Here is an 18,658-nt window from a genome sequence, read left to right on the forward strand (position 1 = left end):
AAACTATGTATGAATTTCAAAAAGCTTTTGTACCAAAATAAACTTATACTTTAATTATAAAAATAAAGAAAGAAAGAGAAAAGAAAAGAAAAGAAAAGAAAAGAAAAGAAAAGAAAAAGAAAAGGTAATCAGTATCTTTTTATTTTTACATCAATTGAGTTGCTCATGTGGCTTTTTTTTTTTTAGCAATATTTTTGTTATAGGCCATGTGTGCTCACCAGAAAGAGAGATAGAAAGTGAGAAATCACCCCTGGGGGACATCACCATGCGGCAATCCCTTCTTCTCCATTCTCCTTTCTGGATCTTGGGCATCCATGCACATGCACCTGGCATACGTTTTAAGCCTCCGCGTTCAGGACTTGAGCCATGGTCAACTACTTGGGAGTCCAACAACTTAACCATTCCATCATCTGCTGGTCCAATGATTATTTTTCTATCTCCTGTAAACATCATTGGTATCTTGAAGAGAAATCTTCATTTTCATGTTTACTACAGTACTACTCACAACAGCCGAGATATAGAATCAACCTAATTATCCACCAACAGATAAATGGATTATTTTAATGTGGTAAATGTACACATGGAATACTATTAAGCCATTTTAAAAAAAGATAAAATCTGTTTATTCTCAGCAATATAGACAAGTCTGGAAGGCATTAAGTTTAGTGAAATAAGTCAGGCACGAAAAAGGAAATACCACATATTCTCTCTCACATGTTGAAGCTGAAAATATTAACCTCACGGAAGTAGAATGGTGATTACTCGAAACTGGGAATGGGAATGGGGAAAGAGAGAGATTGAGAGCATTTGGTTAATGAATACAAAATTCTGGCAAGACAGGAGGAATAAATTTTAGAGGGCAGCACTGTAGTGTGATAATATATAACAATTTACTGAATATTTCAAAAATCTAGAAAACAGGGTTCTGAATATTTCAACGTGCAAAGAAGTGCAAATGTTGGAGCTCATAGAAATTATAATTACCTTTAAACTCCATAAACATGTACAATTACTAATTGTCAATTCAATATCATAACAAGTGTTTTTAAACTCCATTTTTAAAAGCCCATGTCTATAACCACAAGATTATTTCCATTTTCTTATTCTTTTATTTCACCAACTCACTTAGAAAATCTATTTCCATTTTTTAAGTGGCACAGTTTATGTAAGTACTGCACCATTCCCCCTACAATAAAATGGATCATCAAATTAAAAGGAACTACTTTGAATAAATGCAGTTGTTCTCCAAGGAAAAGAAAAGAATAAGGTTCTTATCCTATAGTTCCAGTAGTTAGCATTATCAGTAGTTAGCATTATTGTAATACGCACTTAAAATTTTCCTAAGAGGGTAGATCTGAAGTTTTCTTACCATAATAATTTTTAAAAAAAAATAAAAAATAATGTGCTGATACTGGTGTTTCTTGATTTATCAATTTTCAACCAGCAGGTCTCTTGGCACTGTGCCACTATAGCTAAGACTTCTGTCCGCACTGTCACCAACCTCCCCCTCCTCTTGCCTTCTTATTGTTGATATTTAGCTAACTATTTTTAACACGTCTATTGCTTATCTTTGTGATTTTTAAATGGTTAATGAAACTGGTTTAATTACTTTAATCCCATCTCTTGACTCCACCTTTTGTTACATGAGGATATTGATGCCCCTACTTTGCCCTCTGTCTCTCCTTTCTCTTCCACCTCCCGTCTTAACTCTGCTTTTCTTTTTTCTAAGTTGACACCATTGATACTCTGTTTTGTATTCATAATTGTGTGTCCCATAATTTGTAAATGCAGGTTTCCTAACTCAAGTGGTTTCCAAAGCAGGACATAAGGACAGAGTAAATTTGCAATTGTTGTTTTGGCTTAGAGGGAAATTCTGAATAGTCATAATGACGCAGCTTCATCAAAATGTAAAAATTCTTTTTTAAAAAAATAAGAAATAGAAATATATGTAGTGCATGTCCCTAAGCCTCACCCCGAGCATGGGAGAGAGTGAGAATAGAGTGGGGATATTTATGATGTACATGGCTTAATCTGAAGAAAACAAAGGCTTAATGATATGCATATTAGGCCACTTCAAAACGTCAAGTACTTTTTGTCTTCCCCTACATTTTTTTTTTAAGCAAGGCATATATCCAGTAAAAAATATTGGAATACTCAATTATCTCTGAATTTGAGGCAGACTAGACAGCCAATCTAAATGAGAATAATACTGAGAACTTACAGGAGACTATGTCTGGTAAAGTAAATAGCTCTATGGGGAAATGTAGTAAAATTACAAAGAAAAATGCTTTAAAAAATGAAATCTTATCTGAAACTGCTAGTGCTAAATCTCTTCAATAAAATATAAACTTAAAATAAAATACTATAATCTGTAGTTTATCTCTGATCTTCTGAGAAGGCTATAGAGGAATCAGTGTTCTTTTATATATATATATGGCCCACCAACAATTTAGATGAATTTTTCAAAGTCATAATAAGACTGCTAGAGAGCTGCCACTATTTGACAATCCTATAAAGCTGGAAAACGGTAGTCTTGCAAACTGTACCACAGGGGCCAGCAGGTGGTGTGGTGGTTAAAGGCCTGGACTTCCACATATCCGAATGTGGTTTGAGTCCTGAACCTGGCAGCTTGCTTTCTCATTTTCTCTCTCTCTCTGGCTCTCTCTGGTGAGCGCATGTGTCCTGTAGCAAACTAAATAATAATAGTAATAATAATCAATAGAATTAAATAAATCATTCCTTTTAAAAAAGAAAACTACATCACAGATTTTCATTCTCAAAAAGTCATTTCACTATATTTTAATAAATATATAATTCAGTAATGCAAGTCCCAAAGGCTATACTATGGTATACTTCAGAGTTTTGTTTTGCTTTTGGTCATTGTTGCTTTTTGCCAAAGGGTATGTGTACTCACTAGAGAGAGCGAGGAAGAGAAAGAAAGCACCTCTCACCCCAGTGGGACTTGGTCACTCTGCAATCCCTTTTCCACTTCTCCATCCTGTCAGAATTTGGAGTAGACACACGTACACATCCAGCCCATCTTCCAAAGTGCTGGGTCAGAACTTGAATCACAGTCGGCCATGTAGGATCTGACTTCATTAACCACCAGGGCACAGGGCCAGCTTAACTTCAAAGTATTTGACAATTCATTCAACTCACTCACGGGTCCCCACTCCCACTACCCCCATAATGTTCAGCACTGTGTTAGATCCGAGCTCAGTTTCCCTTTAGGAAAGTGGATATTCCTTTGTGAAAACATTTACCTCCACATGTGTTGCTAAGGTTTTTTTGTTTGTTTATGGTTTTAGTTTTTGCTATAGGACATGTATGCTCACTAGGCAGAGAGAGACAGAGGGAAAGTGATAAACCACTGCCTGGGGTGGGGGATGGCTATGCCACAATCCCCTCTGCACTCTCCTCCCAGGATTTTGGGCATGCACGCACATGTGCCCAGCATGATTTTCCAGCTACTAGCTCTGAGACTTGAACTGTGAAGCTGGCCATGTGGGCCTTAACCTCCATGCCACCTGCTGACCCACCAAGATATTTTTGAAAGATAACAAAAGAGGAAAGAGAAGAAGAAATAAGAAGCACAAGGCCAGCAAAAAATAAATAAATAATACTAAGGAAAAAAAAGAACTACAATAACTATTTTTTTAAATTGTTTCAGGTGAGATTGACTTTCAGGTTAACACTTGAGGTTGTAAATTTGTTTAAGACATCTCAAGGAGAGATTGCTGCTACATCTACATAATCTTAAAAACAAAAACTCTTGCTCAAATCTCAGTATGGTAATAAAGTCGATCGGGTTTTAGATAAGCAAAAATGACTTAGCAGGCCACTTTCTATGACAGTCTGGATCTGACAGTTAACTCAGAACTCAGATGGAAAACCATAGAGGAAACGAATGATACAAAAATCTCTAGGAACTTCTATTCTGTCTAAGTAGATCAGACATTAACACATAAGAAATGGAGTTTCATAATCAGAAATAAGCAAAAATACAGAGAAATTGCAGTGGAGAAACTAAAATTCAAGAGGGAAGAGATGCTTGACACTGACCTGCCACCAGGAGGCTGAGATGAAAGGATGAGAAGAAATATCAAACGTGAAGATATCATTCAGTTTTGCTTGGCTGTACAGAAGTTGATTAACTCCATTGAGCTTATGGGCCACAGACTGAAAATCTGAAAAAGAAGGGGGACCAGCAGTTAGCGTAATGGCTATGTTGCTGGACTCCCACGTAGTCGACCGCGGGTCGCGTCCCGGACCCCGTGGCTTAAAACTCATGCCAGGCACATGTGTGTGCATGCCCAAGATCCCGAGAGGAGAACAGAGGAGAAAGGATTGTGGTGTGGCCATCCTCCCTGGGGGGTGATTTCTCACTTTCTGTCTCTCTGTCTCTCTCTGTCTGTCTGGCGAATGCATGTGCCCTATACTAAAAAAAAAAAAAAACTGGGTCGACTAAGGAGGTTAGAAAAGTAAGATCAACTGATCTAGAAGTTAAAGTGAAAGTAACCCTCCAAGTGATCTTATTAAGCTGTACCATACTGAAGTGAAGAACAAAGGGATAAAGCCAGTTTGGGCATACACACACCAAACATATAACCACATTTTACATATGAACATATGCAGTCCAAGTGAGTGTCCAATGGACCCAGAAATGCCTTGTCCTGTCCTGATGCCCCTGCTTGGGCTTTCCTTTCCTTCTCAAAGACTGCTTTGGAAATCCACTTTTCTTCTACTCTTAGTTATATAAAATGCTTAGGGTTAATTGAATAGAATTATTCTATCATTTATAAAAGTCTTGTTTCTTCCCTCTGTTCATGGACTAACCAGAAGCTCTTATTTGCAAATTAGCCCAACATAGTCTAAGTGAAAAACGGAAAGATAGAATGGAAGAAAAATTTATAGGGATCCCTTTTACTTCATCTTCTACAAACCAGAAAAGATGCCCATCTGCACAGGTTCTTGCCCCCACTTAAAGTCCCCATTCTGACTCCTTACCTTCCAGAAGGAATGTACAGAAAAACTTTAGGAAACATTCTGGTCATAAAATATCCACTATACAGGCTCATTCTTGGCAAATTTCAGAACTGCCATGTGCATCATGGATATTACATTCTCGTGGGGTAGACAGACACAACAAATAGACAACAAATAATACAGTAGTAAGCAACATGAAATACTATGAAAAAAATAAAGGCTAGAGAAACTGGGGCAGTGGGGGTACAAAGCAGGTCGGCTGTTTTAGAGACTGTAATAAAGTAAGACCACTGTAATAGCTGAGCAAAAACCCACTGCAATGTAAAAGAAAAAGCCCAAAGAATAAGGGTTTTATTAGAAGTGTAATGGAAAGTCATTGCAGGCTTTGAGCAGGGGAGTGAAATGATAATAAATACACGAGTTTCCATAATCTGTGGGACATCACAAAAGCAGTCATAAGAGGGAAATTTACGGCAATCAGTGTTCATAAGGAAAAGATAGGAATGTGGCAAATAGACAGCCTAACACCATGCCTCGGAAAATTGGAAAAGCAACAACAACAACAAAAATGCCTGGAGAAAAGAAATAATAAAGATTCAAGTAGAAATAAATGAAATAGAAAATAAACTATACAGAAAAAAATGAAAGCAAAAGCGGGTTCTTTGAAAAGATTAACAATATTGACACACCATTAGCTAGATCGATTAAGAAGAAAGAAACCAGATCAATCAAATACAGAATGAAACAGGCAATATTACAACAGACACAATAGAGATACAAAATATCATTAGAGGACACTGTGAGTGACTATACGCCAACAAACAAGAGAACACAAAGGAGATGGACAAATTCCTGGATGCATATACTCTACAAAGAGGGAATCAGGAGGACATAGAAAGCCTGAACAGACCCATGACAAGCCATGAGATTGAATCAGCAATAAATAACCTCCCAACAAAAAAAAGCCCAGGTCCTGATGGCTTCACTTCTGAATTCTACAAAACTTTTAAAGAAGAGTTAACCCTCATTCTACTCAAATTATTTCAAAGATCCAAAAGGAAGGAAACTCCCTAAACTCATTTTATGAAGCCTCCATCATCCTCATTCCCAAAACAGATAAAGACATGACAACAAAGGAAAACTATAAACAATAATTCTGATGAATATAGATGCAAAAATTCTCAACAAGATACTTGTAAAATCATATTCAACAGCATATAAAAAAAAAGACTATACACCATAACCAGGTAGGTTGTATTTCAGGGATACAAGGGTGGTTCAACATACACAAGACCATAAACATAATATACCATATTAACAGAAAGATAAAAATGATATGATCATACCAATCAACACAGAGCATTTGATAAAATACAACATTCCTTCATGATTAAGACTCTTAGCAATATTGGCATAGAACGGTCATTTCTCATCATAATAAAAGCCATATATGAAAAAGCTATAGCTATCATTATACTGAATGGAGAAAAGCTGAAAGCTTTCCCACTGAAAACTAGTACTAGGCAAGGCTGCCCACATCTCCACTCCTTTTCAATATAATGCTGAAAGTCTTAGCCAATGCAACCAGAAAAGAGAATAATATAAAGGCATTCAAATAGGCAAAGAAGAGTCGAAAATACCTTAAAATATACTTAGAAGACTCAAGGTTACCCATGAAAAAACTTCTCAAGTAATAAATGGATACAGTAAAGTGGCAGGATACAAAATCAACATCCAAAAATCTATAGTATTTCTATATACAAACAACAAGTTCACCGAGTTAGAACTGAAGAAAGGAATCCCTTTTACCACAGGCACAAAATGTATAAAATACCTAGGGATAAACCTAACTAAATCAAAGACCTCTACAAAGAAAACTATGAAAATCTTAAAAACAATATTGAAAATGACACGAAAAAATGGAAGGACTTCCCATATTCCGGGATTGGAAGAATTAATATAATCAAAATGGCAATTCTACCCAAATCAAGCTACATATTTAACACAATTCCAACCAAATTACCAGACACATTCTTCACATATCTAAAAAAAAAAAAAAAAAAAAAAAAAAAAAAAAAAAAAAAAAAAGACAGAATTTGCTGGAATCATAAAAGACCTCATATTGCCAGAGCAATCCTGTGCAAGAAGAGTGGAGTGAGCAGCATCTCATTCCCCAGCCTGAAAATATACTATAAAGCTGTGATAATCAAAACAGCATGGTATTTGCACAAAAACAGACAGGTGGATCAATGGAACAGAATAGGAACCCCTAAAATAAACCCTAAAACATACAGAAAACTGATTTTTTTTTTAGAGAGGTTTTTGCTATAGGGCGTGTGCACTCCCAGACAGACAGAGAGAGACAGAGAGACAGAAAGCAAGAAATCACCCCCCGGGGGGGATGGCCACACCACAATCCCTTCTCCATTCCCCTCTCAGGATCTTGGGCATGCACACACACGCGCCTGGTGTGAGTTTAAGCCACTGGGTCCGGAACGCAAACCACAGTCGACTACGTGGGAATCCAGTGACATAGCCACTACGCTAACTGCCAGTCCCCAGCAAACTGATTTTTAACAAAAGATACCAGTCAATCCAGTGGGAAAAGGAAAGTCTCTTTAGCAAATAGTACTGGAAAAACTGGTATTCCACCTGCAGAATGATAAAACTGGATCCCCATCTTTAACCACTAACAAAAAATAAACTCAAAATAGACCAAATATCTGGACCTAAGACCTCAAACTATAAAACTAATGGTGGAGGGACCTGCAGGTGGCATGGTGGTTAAGGGCACTAGACTCCCACATGGTCGACTGCAGTTCGAGTCCTGGATCCAGTGACTTGCTTTCTCACTTTCTTTCTCTGTCTCTGTCTCTGTCTCTGTCTCTGTCTCTCTGTCCCTCTCTGGTCAAATTAAAAATAAATAAACAAATAAATAAAGTTCAATAAAATAATTCTTTAAAAATAAAATTACTGGTGGAAAATACTGGGAAAACTCGGAGACATCAGAGTAAGCAAAGACTTCTTAAATAAGACTCCCAAAGCACAGGCAATAATCACCAAAAAAGAGAAGTAGGAATTACATCTGATTAAGAAGTTTCTGCACAGCAAAGTATACAGTAATTAGTGTGAATGGACAACCTTCGAAATGGGAGAATATTTTTGTAAACTATGCCTCGATAAGGGACTGATAACCAGAATACATAGGGAACTCAAGTGGCATCCCTGGGAAAAAAGAAAACATTAACCCAATTAAAAGATGGAAAAATGAGTTGAACAAAAAACTCTCTATGGAAGACACAAGAACAGCCAAAAAACATATGAGGAAGTACTCAGCATCTCTCATCATAAGGGAGATTCAGATTAAAACCACAATAAGATACCATCTAACCCCTATCAGAATGGTGGTGTGATTAAAAATACAAAAAATAGTGTCGGTGGTGTTGTGGTGAAAGGGGAACTCTTCTACACTGTTGATGGGAATGTGAATTGGTCCAGTCACTTTGGAAAACAACATGGAAGTTCTTCAAAGATTTACAAATAGAACTGCCATATGATCCAGCAATCCCAGTCATGGGTATCTACCCAAAGGACAGGAGAATGCTCAGTCGAAAAAGTGCTTGCACATCAGTGTTTATTATGGCATTATCCATGACTGCTAAAACATAGAACCAATCCAAATGTCCACAAACAGATGAATGGATTGAAAAAGTGTGGCACATTTGAATAGTATTTCTATGAAATACTATTCAGCCATAAAAAAATGACAAGACTACAACATTTGATAGAAAGTGGTTGAAAATGGAAGATTTATTGCTGAGTGAAACAAGCTAGGCTATGAAAGAGAGACATTATACGTCTCCACTTAATATAGTCTAATTGTCTGTACTCTATGGTAGAGATGAAAAGATTGGAGGACATAAAAGCAGTGAAAATAGTTATGGACACTGGAGACAGTGTGGAGGGAAGGTGGGAGAAAGAAAGAGAACAGGGAAGGAAATCAGGGAGAAAAAAATAAAGAGGCAGGACATCTGTGGGACACAGAAATGATTTATTACCTGTTGATGATAACGTGTATAGTATCCTCAACTGGACTGGTCTGAGGTGTATTTCATGTTGGGTAAATTCTCTTTACAAGTCAAATGATGCAGAGCATTCAAATGTTTAAAAAAAAAGAAGAAGAATTAAAAAAAAGAAAACAGGGAAAAAAGTGGGGGCTGGAAGAAACTAGCATAGGCCCCTTTTTTTGCCCTTCTGCCTTCTGCCATATGAGAAAGCAGTATTTGCCCCTTCTAGCATGTGAGGATGCTGCAAGGAGGCCCTTGCGCGACCAAATGCCAATGTGTTGGACTTCCAAGCATCCAGAATTGTAAGAAATCAATTTTATTGTCTGTAAATCACCTAGTTTTAAGTATTCTGTTACAGCAGCACAGACTAAGACAGCATCCAAATAAACATGTTAAAAGGCAGTGAGATGTTCAAATCTGGAGCATACAAGATAGTCAAACTAAAAAGAGAAATGTGGAGGTTTCCAGTTATGTACAAGATGCCACACATTGGACTGGTCCTATGGCACAGCGAGTTAAGCTCTCTGTATGGGGAACCAGATACCATATGACTGACTGCAATGCAAATCCCTGCCCTGGTGGCTTAAAAATATGTCAGTTCCATATATATGCATACCCAAAATCCTGATGGGATGGAGAAGGGAGAATTGTGGCATAACCACCTCTAACACTCTCTCATCTCTCTGGTATATACACATAACTCTGGCAGTTAAAAAAAAAAATGCCACATATTAGAATAAATTTTTCTCCCCTTCTACTTAACCAATGTAGCTTTGTGAAAATACCAAATAGAAGTTTGTATTTTTCTGTAAAGAGTGTTGAAGACTCTCCAAAAGCCTTTATGGGGAATCATCCATAACTTGTTTCAGTTGACTCTGCTTGAAGGAAAAGAAGCAGGAAGCTGATTAAGATCTTGATCTATATGTAATTTTAGAAATACACTTGGCACAGTGTGTACATATATGAAATCATCATGCCAAATATCATAAATATATATAATTTTTAGTTTTGGATTAAAATTTTTTTCTAAAAAATAAATGCATTTTGGGAAATGAACCTTGCAGTTACCATAGCTTCCAGTTGGCCACACTTACAGTTAAGTCTTGTTGGTGCTGTGATGCCTTGTAGAATCAGCTAGTTCCATTTGCCCTCCTCTCCATTTTCCAGTTAGTGCCCAGAGAGACAATGATTTTATTTAAAAGGATTCAGAGATCTTGCACAAAATCCCAGAGGAGAATTGCACCCATGACTTCAGAAAGGACCAAAAACCAGAAACAGGAAAGTCTTCATCCCTCCTTTTTGCTAAGTATCTGTTTTGTTCTTTCATCTCAGGATGGATGGGCCTTCTCTATTTTCTGGTCCACGTGGAAGGATATGGTCACCTCACAGGTAAACCCCAGTTTGTGTAACAGACTGAAACATTGGCTTTGCCACACACCCTCACTCCCCTCTTCTGCCTATATCTATGCCACATGCAATAATAAGACTGCAGTTCCACCATGGGACAGAGTGTATTTACATATATCTTAACATTGGGTTCAGCATTTGATTTGTTAGGCCAACAGAATGGGGTAGAGATAAAATGTGCTGATTTCAAGCCTAGATTCTAGGAGGTCTATTTCATTTCTACTTGTACTCTTGTGTTTCCACTATTGCCATGAGAATGTACCCAGCACCAGTGGCCTGGATGTATTGGGTAGAGCTGCTCCATTGCATCCAGACTAGCTCAGTCAAATTCCTGGCAAACACAGGCACATGAGCATAAACAAATGCTAATGGATGTATGACCCTGGTTTGGTTGTTGTTGCTTTTTATTTCGTAGCATTTTTGTTGCCAGAGTAAACTGATACATGCTAGTCATAGTCACTTACAGGAACTAACTTACCCATGTTTAAATCCCTTCCTCACTTTCTGAGAGAGACAATAGTGAATTGAGCTTGAATCAAGTATCAAGCCCTGGTTGGAGGAGGTAGTCTAGGCTGTAAGTATAAATCTGGTTATGGTGGCCCAGACCTGTGGTTCAGAAGACAGGTCCCAGTCGGCAATGAGGATGAGGTGGTAATTGTGAGCAGAACAGACATCCAAAAGCAGTCTATTTCTTCATTATGTACGAAGTGTTGCCTAGAGAAAAACATGGCTTCGGGTATTAAAAAATAAAAAGAGAAAGAAAGAAAGAAAGAAAGAAAGAAAGAAAGAAAGGAAAAAAGAAAGAAGGAAAAGAAAAAGAAATGGTTTCTTATGACACAAATTGCCTCCTGCAAGGAAGTTTTCAATTCCATAGTCACATTTTTAGAGGGAAAAACTTACCCATGTTTAAATCCCTTCCTCACTTTCTGAGAGAGACAATAGTGAATTGAGCTTGAATCAAGTATCAAGCCCTGGTTGGAGGAGGTAGTCTAGGCTGTAAGTATAAATCTGGTTATGGTGGCCCAGACCTGTGGTTCAGAAGACAGGTCCCAGTCGGCAATGAGGATGAGGTGGTAATTGTGAGCAGAACAGACATCCAAAAGCAGTCTATTTCTTCATTATGTACGAAGTGTTGCCTAGAGAAAAACATGGCTTCGGGTATTAAAAAATAAAAAGAGAAAGAAAGAAAGAAAGAAAGAAAGAAAGAAAGAAAGAAAGAAAGAAAGAAAGAAAGAAAGAAAGAAAGAAAGAAAGGAAAAAAGAAAGAAGGAAAAGAAAAAGAAATGGTTTCTTATGACACAAATTGCCTCCTGCAAGGAAGTTTTCAATTCCATAGTCACATTTTTAGAGGGAAAAAAAAAGGGTGAAAAGTCATGTTCTTTAGAAAGGGAAGATGGAGAGCAAGGACAGATGTTTAAATGGTAGAAGTCACAAGTTTTAGGTAGAATTTGATCAACGGCTCACAAGGAAATCAAGTGTGAAATAGAAGGGCTAGTAATGCCCATTCCTCTGTGCTCACTCTTCTGTGACTCCATGAGGACAGACTGCTACCAGCCACTCCACGTGACTGGCCATCTGGCATAGATCTGAGCCTGCAAAGGACAGAGTCATCTCTTAATGAAGAAAAGAGATCAGGGGAGGAAGGTGAGCTTAATACGTAATCATAACCATTTCAAATATAATGAGTACTCAGGCAATGTTAGTCCTTTACTTGAAACGTGAATTTTAACTAAGAGGAGTTATTATACCGCAAAAATATGAATTATTCAAACTCGCTTCATGGTGACAAGAAAACAAATTGATAAAATTCCAAGTTGTTTTTACCTTAAATGTAGTTGATTCTGTCTCTTCTTTGAGGAGATATGATGACAATTTCTAGATTTTAAACACTCAAATAGAGAAAAATGTTATAATAACGCACATAGTTCCATTTGCATCTAACGTTTAAATAACACTGATTACTGAGCCATTTCTCAAAACACTAATATGATGGCAGATATTACATTTTTCCTTTACCTGTCACTTTTAGAGAGGAAATGGCTGATTATGTTTTTGCCCACTTATATAAATACAAGCAAACATCCAAATATACATATGCATTGAGATACCATTATTATTTTACATGCCACAGGCTGAAATGTAAATTTAAATAACACTATACCATAAATCATAGCTAAATAGAGTATGAATATTTTAAGTATCTGATATAATTCTGAAATGTATGTATGCTACTTGCCAAAACGTAATGCATACTGAAGGATTCTATTCGGAAGCAATTAATAATAGTCATTAATGGTAATAAAGGCATTTGGGGGTACATAATCCTTCCAAATATTTGCCAGGCAAGCAATAACATTTTTAACAAAATCTAATCTAAAGAGAGAGTTAAAGCAAAATTAAGACAAAATGAAAAGCTGTTCCAAATACTTTGTAAGACATCTCACTGAGGCCAGAGTCATCTAGCAGCAGCTCTTCAGTGAGTAGGTTTTAATGAAAAAGAGAGAAAAAAAGGAACAAGAAAAACTGAAAGAGCTGGTCTTCGGTGTGTGTTTTCTCCTAGACAAAAAGATTCCTGAGGCAAGTAAATTCAAATGACTGCTACGTCATCTGAAAGTGAGGTCAGTCTTCACCTCTTCTCTAATCCTACCGAATCTGCTATCCTCAAAGGGATTAAGAATCTGTGTTTCTAATAGGTTCCCCAGGTAATTCTGTGGAAACTACTGCTCTGGAGATAAAAATTTTAAAAATTAATGATGACACTTTTGGTACATCTGTGATGGCACTAACAGGCTTTTGGAATCCTCAGGAAACAGAAAATCAGAAATGGCCTCTTGTCTCAATACTCCCCACACCCTTGTCCCCACCCTGCAGGGATTAAGAATCTCCGTTTCATTAAATATACAGAAGAAAGTGTTTCTATTTTTCCTAGTATATGAATTAAATTTTTTAATGCTTCAAACAAAAATTCAGGATTAAACTGCCATAGGGGCCAAACAAATGCATCTGTAAATAATTGAATTCTAAACTATTTATTTATTTGGGCTGTCCTACAAAGAAGACCAAGTGGCCGCAGAACAGTTTCCCTTTAAAGGTGTTTCAGATCTACGGTACATTGGTGCTGTTCTACACTTGGATAAACACACACACCCTTAATTCACGAGTCCCTTCTTCTTTGTATATTGATCTTTAAAATCATATAGCTGTCACCGCAACATGTTCCCTCCGTGGGAATCACGCTACACAACAAACTGCTAATAAGTGAAAAACTAAAAAGAGCCTCCATCTGTCCACACAGCTATCTGATGAGCAATCAAGACAACACTGAGCTGAGCTAAGCACCACGACTCCTGGCAGCCTCCGGAGCCTCTGCACCCTGCGAGCTGAGGGAGAACTGACGCTGTTGGAAACAGCTTCACTGAGGGGCGGACAGGCAGGTGGGAACGTCCTACCCTTAATGACCTCTCCTCTGAAACTCAGACAACAATTTGGATCTTTTCCTTAATGAGAATAAAGTTGAAAGACCTGTATCTAGGGACCTAATGATACGGGGAGGGAAAGACAAAAATCTCTGATCTCCATAACTGTTTTAGAAGATAATAAGAGCAACTCAGGACACTCTAAAAGGAAGGGGGCAGAAAAGAGAGTCCTACAGAGAGGCTACTCCGAGATTCTTGTTTTAATAATCTCCTTCATTTTTAACCTTCATCAGAACATTTTAAGCTTCTTTATTTAACGCTTCTATGAGAGAGACAGAGAAACAGTTTGCACCTGCAACAGGGTCTTGACACCGTGTTGGTCCCTGGATTGTGGGTAGGCATGTGCCTGGCGTACTCAGGAAAGTCTCCAAATACAAACCTGTAACCTTCCCAGGTTATATTTTACCTTCCTCAGTGTCATGTTTTACCACAGCTCCGTCATCCTGCCCCACACTCCTAGATTTTATGGTGCAATGCAAATAAAACAGAAAGAAATAAACACACCATGTACGTAGAAACACACACCTATGTTCATACACACAGACACCCCCACTCATGTCAAAGTGGGAGGTAGGATGCATGGACAATAAGAGGTTGGGTACATCCAGGAAGAAAACAAGAAAGGGCAGTGGGGCAGAACTTACATGGTTCTATTTGCATGAGAAATGAGAAGACACTTCTCAAATTTCCTAAATTTTTATTTAGAAGCAAAGCATTAAAAAAGGTACTGCGAGGGACCAGCAGACAGCATAATGGTTACATCACTGGACTCCTACGTATTCAACCACGGTTTGAGTCCTGGACCCAGCAGCTTAAAACTCACGCCAAGTGGATGTGCATGCATGCCCAAAATCACAAGGGGAGAATGGAGGAGAAGGGATTGTGGTGTAGCCATCCCCCATGGGGGGTGATTTCTCACTTTTTGTCTCTCTGGCAACCACACACGCCCTATAGCAAAAATCTCTCTAAAGAAAAAAAGGTAACATGGGACCAGCAGGTGACGTGGTGGTCAGGGCACTGGAGTCTCACATGGTCGACAGTAGTTTGAATCCCGGACCTGGTGGTTTGCTTTCTCATTTTCCCTTTCTCTATCTCTCTGTCTCTCTCTAGTCAAATTTTAGAAATAAATAACAACAAATTGAATGAAATAAGTAACTTATTAAAAAGAAGAAAAGGTACTGCTCTGATAACCTGTATACTAGGATATACAGGAATTAAGTATCCCTTATCACACTTCAGGGAAATGCACAGCTCATTAGAGCAGAAAGATATAGCAGCCTGGACATGAAGTTGGACCTGCTTTCTAGATTAGGGAAGAAGTGGAAGAGAACAGCAGATGTCTTTTCTGGGGACAGGAGACATCATCGCAGAGGCCTGAAGAAGAAGGGCAAGCTGGCAGAGAGGACAAGCTCTTAAAACATGTGAGGCATCTCTGGGGTTTCCAAACCAGCTACACAGATCTGAGAGCCATTTGAGTTTCCACAATTACAGAATGGAATAGAGCTAGAGAAACACCTTTTTACTCTCTTATATTATGGTCCCTGTGTAACCTCCAGAACGGGCATGGGAAAATAAAAGTCATTCATTTAAAAAGAAATGTGATACAGTAAAAAAGACATGACTCATGTCTTTTTTTTTTAAGAGAGATTTTTTGTTATAGGGCACATGCTCTCACTGGTGGACAGAAAGTGAGAAATCACCCCCAGGGGGTATGGCCACACCACAATCCCTTCTCCATTCTCTTCTCAAGATTTTGGGCACACACGCACATGTGCCCAGCATGAGTTTCAAGCCACTGGGTCCAGGACTTGAACCACAGTCAGCCATGTGTGAATCCCAACAACGTAGTTATTACACCATTTGCTGGTCCCAAAGACTCATGGCTTAAACTATCATGTGGTATTATAGATGGGTAAAAGGAGACGTGTATCTACAGACATGTGTATACATAGAGATGCACCCGTATATTTGTGCACACATGTATTCATTATGTTTCTGTTTATGTGTATGACTGTATATACACATACTCACACACACTTTGGGGAAGTATAAATTATAGATATTGCTGATGGATTTGTTAACTCCAGAGAGTTAACTCCAAAGAGTAAATGGTTATGCCATTTACCAAGTAGGAAAACCAGGAGAGGAATCAGAGTGGGTCAGTGGGGAGTAAGCAACAGTTCAGCTCAGGACATGTTCTGTTGGAGATGAAAGTTCTAATAGGCAGTGGGAACACTGTGGAAAGTTCAGAGGAGACATGTCAAGTTGGGTATTTTCCACATGTAAAATTGTGGCCCTAGATGAACCTTTCTGTGTAGGAGAGGATGGATGGAAAAGGGAGGAAGAAGCTCAGAATAGAATACCTGGAACTCCAATGCTGTGGCTGAATAAAGGAAACAGAAGAAGTACCATAAACACAACTAGCTTTAAATTTAATTCAAATTAATTTCATAGCATCATGTTTCTCCAATTCTAGTCCTTGGGTTATTCCATGGGAAAGGGATTTATAATCACCTCAGTGTGAGCTGTGCCATGTATTTGATTCCTTCTGGGTACCTCAGAACAAAAAAGTAGTATTTGCAGAGCAAAGATTCTGAGATGTCCTACAAGGTAAAATTTAGTTTATTTTGTCTTGCAGAGTTTTGTTTTGTTTTTTGAGAAGTTTTTGCTATAGGGTGCGTGCACTCACCAGAAAGACAGAGAGAGACAGAGAGACAGAAAGCAATAAGTCAACTCCTAGGGGGAATGGCCATGCTGAAATCCTTTCTCCTCCATTTTCCTCTTGGGATCTTGGGCACGTGCACATACACGCACCCAGAACGAGTTTAAACCACCGGGTCCAGGACTCCAACCGCAGTCAACTATATGGGAGTCCAGTGAGGTAGCCATTACACCACCTGCTGGTTCCTCTTGCAGAGTATTTTTCTAAGTCAAGAGTTTTGTAACGGTGGTTGCTAGACCAACAATGTGAGTATCACGAACTTGTTAGAACTGTCTGTACTCAGCCCCACCCAGACCTGCAGAAGCAAAAGCACTGGAGGTAGCCCTGCAAGCTGTGCTATTTTAAGGTTGGCATGGTGACTCTGGTGTTTGGGGGTTCAAGAATCAATGTTTTCAACATCTGACACTTTTTTTTGGCAAGTAACAGTGGTTTACTCACTTTCTAAAGTGATTTACTTGGAAAAAAAAAAGGGGGGTTTCCAAAAAGTTCATGGAAAATGTGTACTATGAAAAAGTTATGCATGAATTTCAAAGTTTTTTACACTACCATAGATTTATACCTTAATTCTGTCTTCATGAGCTTTATTAAGTTCCTTCATATTGTTGTTTCAAACTCTTAGTTTTTAGCTTCCTGGTTTAACAAGTCTTAAAGTGAGGAATCATTACTGACAATTAAATTCAGCCTCTCACCACTTGTTTGTTCTTAAATCAACATGCTACAAAATATTTCTATCAATTAAAAAACAACTTTATTTGCCAATAAGCAAGTTATATGCTAGTATCTGATCTAGCATATAATTTACATTGAAAAAATACATTATGACTTTCTTGACAATCCAGTATTTAAAGTATGTTTTTCAAATTTAACCAATACACTGATCCCTTTTGCCTTCCTAAACAGGAAGGCAATGTTAGCCATTGGCTACATGTGACTCATTGAATTTAAGTTGATTAGAATTAAATTAAATGAAAAATTCAGTTTCTCACTCATATTCACCATATTTCAAGTGCTGGATAGTCATACATAGTTAGTGGTGACCATATCAGACAGTGGAGATATAGAATGTGTGGTCCTTATTTCTCTGGATAATATTAGTCTTGAAAGGGAAGATGGAGAGGGGACAATGAAGATTGTTGATATGAAAGTCTAGAACATCTCTTTTTTTAGGTTTTTGCCATAGGGTGTATGCCCTTACCAGAGAGAGATGGAGAGACAGAGAGGGAAAGTGAGAAATCACTCCCCCGGGGGCATGGCCATGCCAAAACCCTAGAACTTCAAGGTCAAAGGTCTCCCTCACTTTTTTTTTTTAAAGGAATATAAAACTATTTATTGACCACTGTTCACCAGTATTTACAATAAAGTAAACAATATACAGTTGGGCAACATTCTGATTACTACAGAGTTATTGGTTCTTCTTGCTTCTGCTGAATCAGTAACCCAAATACTGCAAAGATTGAGGCCTACACATAAGGAATGAATTGGGGTTAAGAAAAGAAACATGCACAATAGTTTTAGATCAAATTTGTTCACTCATTTATGCCAGCAAGTCCGAAACTGCTAACATCTTTAACCAACTGATTAAATTTCCATGAGCCAAATCTTAAGACATTTCATGAATAATGACCTTTCAGTCAATAGAGCATAAGGATTTCAACTTTTTATAAAGGAAGTTTTACTAGAGGATTAAAATGCTCACTTATAGTCTTTCTTAGCTCAACACTGGGATTTGTCCATTTTTGTCATGTGGGAGGGGAGCTTACTAGTACTCATAGAATTTCTCCTTTCAGGAATTCTGCAAATAAACTATTGAATTTATATGACTACAGATAGATAAAAAATTCTGATGATTGCTTTTAAGTTATCCAATTTAGATTGCCCAATTACAAAATCATTAATTTTAAAGGTTATGGCTTCGGGAAAACTTTCAATTTAATTTGGAGGAACTTATTTCTTATTCTGAGGTTGCTCAGCATGACAGGATCTCAAACATATAAGCTTAT

At 37.9% G+C, this 18,658-nt stretch overlaps 1 pseudogene; it reads right to left on the bottom strand.

The window, feature by feature from the left end:
- The window catches only part of LOC114007956 (chromobox protein homolog 3 pseudogene), a 32,102-nt pseudogene that overhangs the window by 12,332 nt on the left and 1,112 nt on the right, over positions 1–18,658 (bottom strand).

The sequence above is a fragment of the Tupaia chinensis genome, unplaced genomic scaffold (genome assembly GCF_000334495.1).
Source record: "Tupaia chinensis unplaced genomic scaffold, TupChi_1.0 Scaffold000262_1, whole genome shotgun sequence".
Taxonomy (NCBI): domain Eukaryota; kingdom Metazoa; phylum Chordata; class Mammalia; order Scandentia; family Tupaiidae; genus Tupaia; species Tupaia belangeri.